The 6,505-nt window shown below is 39.8% G+C and overlaps 1 pseudogene; it reads left to right on the top strand.

The window, feature by feature from the left end:
• The first annotated feature begins 5,279 nt into the window (after positions 1–5,279).
• Positions 5,280–5,638, top strand: LOC113219772 (annotated as a pseudogene).
• Positions 5,639–6,505: the final 867 nt, after the last annotated feature.

Consider the following 6,505-nt stretch of genomic DNA (forward strand, 5'->3'; position numbering starts at 1 on the left):
GAGAAGGCTACATGTGTTGTGGGGGCAGGGGATACGTAGAATATCTCTGTTCCTTCTGCTCAATTTTGCTGTGAACCTAAAACTGCACTAAAAAATTAAGTCTATTTTTAAAAATACTCTATTCTTTAAAAACGTCTTCTTCAAACAGATATTAATATTTATGTAGCCATAGCAGCATAAAAGCCTAACGCTGCTCTCAGAGAAGACTAGGGGTGGAGGATTCATTTTAAATGTCTTTAATTGGTGTAATAATCATCAAGAGGATGAAAGGAGAAAAGTGCAACAATGTGTTTATCAGAAAAACTGAAAATTCAGAGTCTCAGAATAAACTCTGACATCTACGTCTGTTTATCTGAGCCTTTAGATGGCTTGCCCAGTTTGTAATCCTTCAGAAACAAAAGAGCAAACAGTGAGAAATCATTCACGCCCTCTGCACAACTGCCAGCCCATTTCTAAAGTACCTCACTACAAGGAGCTAAGAATGTGGACAAAGAGAAATCAAATGAGATTTTTTAAATGCTTTCTTTAAAAAACTGAATGTGCTTTTCCATTTTGTGCTATTTTTCTTCTCTATATGCTCTGCTTCTCCTGGATGAAGCTGTTATGTAACTGCTCTCACGGAGAGGAGATCATTTCCTGGCCCCAAAGGAGTTCTCGGAATACTGAGAGAACATGTTACGAGATGGACCCCAAAAGAAGAGCATCTGGTTGCCCTAAGTATAATGCTCGCAGCAGAGAAATCACCATAAATAGCTTTAACAGAGACCAAATGTGTCCATTTCAATCCAGTGTTTTATCACCCACCAAGGGAATTTATCTGGGTGAAGGGAGAGACCGGGAGTGAAGTCATTTAGCAGGGCATGGTTCATAACTCTTTTATTGGGACCAATAGGTCAAGGTCTTTAATAGCTGTAAGATGGAAAGTTAAAGTCATTATTATCCAACCACATTTAAAGAATGAAAACATAATTGAGAGAGAAGAAAACTAGTTCCTCCAAAGGTTAGGGAAAAGAGAGGGAACTGTATTTAAAAGGTGATTTGGAGAATTAGAGAGGGAGATTGTACGTGCTTTTTTGCTTAATCAGAATATACTTGTAAAAAATCGTAAGTAAAATTTCCTGAGTGGTACTATCTTCCGATCCTGATACATTTGGGATTTTATTACTGTCTCCAAGGAAATGAGTTGAGGATGCTAGTCTTAGGAAAATTAGCATGTACTAAAAGTAAACTAACTGGCTTCTGTCGTAGGAGAAATATAACCATGGAACACATTGATTTGCTGCGAACTAACAAAAAACACAACAAACAGTTGGTAATACAAGCACATGTCTATGCAAAGAATACATGCATATTTAAGAATTATTTATTTTATTTAAATAGGGAGAAGCAGTCATGTGGCATGGAACGGATAAGATATTTTAGTGCACTGTAAAAGGTGCATCTCACTCTATGAGGAGGTTAGGAGAAAGTCGACAAATAAAACGTAATGGATTGAATTCTGGTGAGACACGATGACTCTCTCAAATGGAAATTCAGGCATTCCATGGAGAGCCTGTAGGATTAACTAAATTGCTGGCATTTTTCCTTGTCAGGATGGCAGAAAACACCAATGTACCACCATTGCTGGAGGCTTTGCCGTATGTCCTGGCATCACCAAAATCCTCTTGCTTTGGAAAATTAATCTGAACTGTGAAATTTGACCACAGTATCCACTGGAGGAATCTACTTTAACTATCCTGAATCTACTTTCCAGAAAAGTCCTTACTTGTTAGATGTCTTATGGACCAAGTTGCAAGTATTTCAATTTAGATAATGTGGCATAAATGGAATAATTAAAAAATAAATAGAGCCTGGCACATGGGTAAAACTGAGACTTTTTTCTTATTTGTCTTCCAAACTATTCTTTTCAGATCAGATCATGTGTAGACAATTTAAATCAGAAATAGCTTGAGTGTTTCCCCTGCTGCAGTCCTACCATTCTTACAATGAAAGAGCTAACTGCCATCTTCACCAGCACATTACAGCATGCAAACAATCCAAACCTTACTACTACAGATGATTGATTGAGCCACTAAAGGCATCAAAATCCTCTAATTGAGCTGTCTGAACAATATCAAACGCCCACAGAGATGTGGTGGGAAAAGAATTCAGACCTATCTCATCAAAAATAAACCCTTTTTAATTGAAATCAGCAGCTTCCCTGCCTTTGTTTCATCCTATCATCCACTACATCCACCACCATGAAGTCATATGTCTGCCTTGCCCAGGCAGAATTGTTTGATTTATTGACGGCTCAATACCTTGACCAGTATTAGGTATATCCGTATACTTATTACTGAGCACATACCTCTAACACCATTTTACTCTCTGGCAGCTACCTTTGATCTCTGCTCCAAACCTGCATTTGTTGAATAACCAGGCTCTCTGACCTCTACCACATCTGACATTTTCCCCTCCAGGTCATCTTGCTGTCCTTCATTGCAGATGTTGACTATAATTTATCCCTTTTGCTAACACCACGGGAAGCCAAGTCCCTCTGAGGCCAATACCAGCATCCTGAGCTGATTGTGGTTATAATAAACCGCTGCCCACCATCCATCCACCCACCTCCGCTGTCTCTTCCCCTCCTCCTCTTTGAGCTGCCAGTCATTGCAGGAGCGCATTGACTGCCTGCGTGTGTCTACTTATAATAAAGTCATTACAGTGAGTGTTGCTTTTGTTAAAGGAAAACCACACTGTTACAACTGGGTTTAAAGGATATGTTTTCTCCTAAGAATGACAGTCTCTGATGGGCGTTCTTCCTTGTCACTTTGAGAGTGGCATGAGGAACAGTTGGAGGGGATGGAAATGTCCTATATCTTGCTTAAAGTGGTGGTTACCTAAATATATACAAAACTCGATGAACTCTATACTTTAAAAGATACCTATTATTGCATAAAAAATACACTTCAAAAAGGTGATTGGAAAAAACAATAGACAGATTGATAGACAAAACAAAGCATCAGCTAACTGCAAAACCAAATTCATCCAAATAACGAACCATCTCCAATTTTCTAACTTTACACTTAGGATCCAATTCCCTAAACTGAATATAATTTAGAGTTTTTATTTCATTCAGAGATTGTTAATGCAAAATTTGAAATGGTTGACATGTCACCTAAGCCCTGCCCAGTGTTTGATGAAACAGCGTAAGCTATCACCTTGACACAACTTTAGGGAAAACAGGCAGCCTAATTTCTCCTATATACATATGGCTGGAGGCAAGAAATCTGATTTCAATGGAGAATTTCAAATAATCAGCATCCTCCACAACCCATATAAGGTGAGGCTAGGTTTGGAGGGATTCCAAAGCCAGGGGTAGCAAGAAGCTTTAGGCCAAACAGATGATTTAAAAGACATGTGAAGAAAAATTTCAAATATAATGTTTATAGAGCAAAATAACATTTGTTTTTTTCATTGTGCAAGGATATCTTGAAGGTGAGAGCCAAGCTCAGCTGCTGCTTGTAAATCAAAATAACCCTTTCATTTTTACCTAACAAAGACGAGAAAGGGGAGAGAACAAGGTTACAAGGTGATATTCTTACCTAGTGGGAATACTAAAGGGAATGCCATTGTTGTCAAAATATGTAAGGTCTATAAATCACGTGGGTTAGAGTAACAGGACACACAATTAAGTATAATATTGGGAAAGCATGATTTTTCCTTGACAAGGATGAATTGTTCAATATAAACCCTGGGAAGAACGAATATGAACAAAGAAAAAAATAAAGAGAATCCAGAATAAGGTAGTTTCTGAATATCAGATGATACAGAGCAAAGGAAAAAATATCATAAAATATTTCATGCATAAAACCTTGATTATTCAAATTTTTGGTACACGAGAATAGCACATATATTGCAGAATAGAAGGTGATTAAGAAACAAGTTATTTAATTTTAGAGGGTGGTCACACATATGGACCCTACACACACATACACACACACACTTTTACACTCCCTGGTCTTAACACTCTTCACACTCCAGCTTATTGTTCACAGTGTAGATCCCAGCTGAAGGCTGGGGTGGAAGAAGCCAGCAACAAAAGATGTGCATATGTGTTTAAAAATTTTCACTGTATTTTTAGGATGGATGTTGACAAACGACTTTAAAGTAGCTTAAAGAGAGGGGCATCAGTCCTTGAAAAATGATGCTCCCTGGTTCATATAAGCTGACATATCATAACATTTATTTTGGTTTAACAAGCTGACAGCCTTCCAGCTGTAAATTAAGAGGCATTTCTAAATCAGCTGCACTGAGGCTTTATCAAGGCAGTTCTTGACCATTCAAGAGATTGCTGCCTAACCAGTCAAGTCAAGAGACTGGATCTAATCAAGTACATCATATCCTTTCAAATGTTTCAATAAAAAACACTTCCATGTGTTAGCATTTAAATACTGAAACACTGAAACATTTAGAAATATACAACTCTCTAGTATACTGCATGAGGTAGGTGTTATTATATCATCATATAACAGACAGAAGAGCTGTGGTTTAGAGAGGGTAAGTAATGGGCATAAAGTCACATGCAATAAACAGAGGCGCCAGATAGGTCTGACACCTAAGGTCATGCAGCTGCAGAAGGCAAAATTGAATTTTGGTCACTGGTAGGGCACCTATGTAATTAAGACATTAAAAACACTAAAAGATAAAACCTTGTATTCAGCTGGGCGTGGTGGCTCACGCCTGTAATCCCAACACTTTGGGAGGCTGAGGTGGGTGGATCACATGAGACCAGGAGTTGGAGACCAGCCTGGCCAATATTGTGAGACACCCCCCACCCCACCCCGTCTTTACTAAAAATACAAAAAAATTAACTGTGCATGGTGGCGCACGCCTGCGGTCCAAGCTACCGGGGAGGCTGAGGTTGGAGAATCGTTTCAACCCGGGAGGCGGAGGTTGCAGTGGGCGGAGATCACACCACTGCACTCCAGCCTGGGCGACAGAGCAAGACTCCGTCTCAAAACAAACAAACAAAAAACCTTGTATTCATTAAGAAGAAATTGTGTATTGCATTATTTTTTCACTTGAGAAGCTGGTGTTTCAAAATGGTTAAGAACACAAACTAGCGGGCTGCTCACACTGCCCCGCCCGCCCCGCAGCCCCGCAGCCCCACAGCCCCGCAGCCCCACAGCGCTGCAGCCCCGCAGCCCCGAACGCCGGCCCGCGCCCACGATGGAGCCACCGTTCTTTAGCTGGAAGGAAGATGGCGCCTGGTGGACAGCAAAGGCTTTGATGCATACATGAAGACACTAGGAGTGGGAATATCTTTGCAAAATAGGGGACCAGTGGCCAAACCAGATTGTATCATCACTTGTGATGGCAAAAACCTCACCATAAAAACTGAGAACACTTTGAAAACAACACAGTTTTCTTGTACCCTGGGAGAGAAGTTTGAAGAAACCACAGCTGATGGCAGAAAAACTCAGACTGTCTGCAACTTTGCAGATGGTGCATTGGTTCAGCATCAGGAGTGGGATGGAAAGGAAAACACAGTAACAAGAAAATTGAAAGATGCAATCAGTGGTGGATTGTGTCACGAACAATGTCACCTGTACTCGGATCTATGAAAAAGTTGAGTAAAAATTCCATCATCACTTTGGACAGGAATTAACTACAAGAATGAACAAGCTCATTTCAATGAGCAAATCTCCACACTGCTTTTTTTTTTTAATACCGTGTTCAATTATCTTTATCACAAACATTTTACATGCAACTATTTCAAAGTGTTGGATTAATTAGGATCATCCCTTTGGTTAACAAATGTGTTTGTGAGAGGAAAGGGAAGGAAAGGGGAGGGGAGGGGAAGGGAGGGGAAGGGAAGGGAAGGGAAGGGAAGGGAAGGGAAGGGAAGGGAAGGGAAGGGAAGGGAAGGGAGAGAGAAAAGGAAAGAAACAGACTAGCCAGATTACCTGGTTTCAAATTCCAACTCTGGCACTTAGTAGCTGTGTGACCTTAGGCAAGTTACTTATCTGTGCCTTGGTTTCTTCATCTATGAAATGGGGATAATAATACTATTTAATGCATAAAGTTTTTATAAGGGCTGTATTTATGCATAGTACTGGTATTGTGAATATCTTTCTTTAAAGGTCTTTATGTTTTTGAGAAGCACATTGAACTACTTAGAGAAAATTGTTTATGATATCAAGATAGTTGGGGTACAAGGGTATAGACAAAATTGTCTATGAGTGGATAATCGTTAAAAATGAATTGTCAAAAAACCTACAAATATTAGCTGGGCATGGTGGTAGACTGCTGCAAGTAAGTCCCAGCTACTTGGGATGCTGAGGTGAGAGGACCGCTTGGACACAGGAGATTGAGGCTGTACAGAGCCATGATGGCAACACTGTACTCCAGACTGGGTGACAGGGCAAGACCCTGTCTCAAAAAAAAAAGAATTATACGTATATAGAGGTTCATGTACTATACATACACAGGCACTCCTGTATAGTTTTGGAATTTTTTATAA

Source organism: Piliocolobus tephrosceles, chromosome 11 (assembly GCF_002776525.5).
Source record: "Piliocolobus tephrosceles isolate RC106 chromosome 11, ASM277652v3, whole genome shotgun sequence".
Lineage (NCBI taxonomy): Eukaryota > Metazoa > Chordata > Mammalia > Primates > Cercopithecidae > Piliocolobus > Piliocolobus tephrosceles.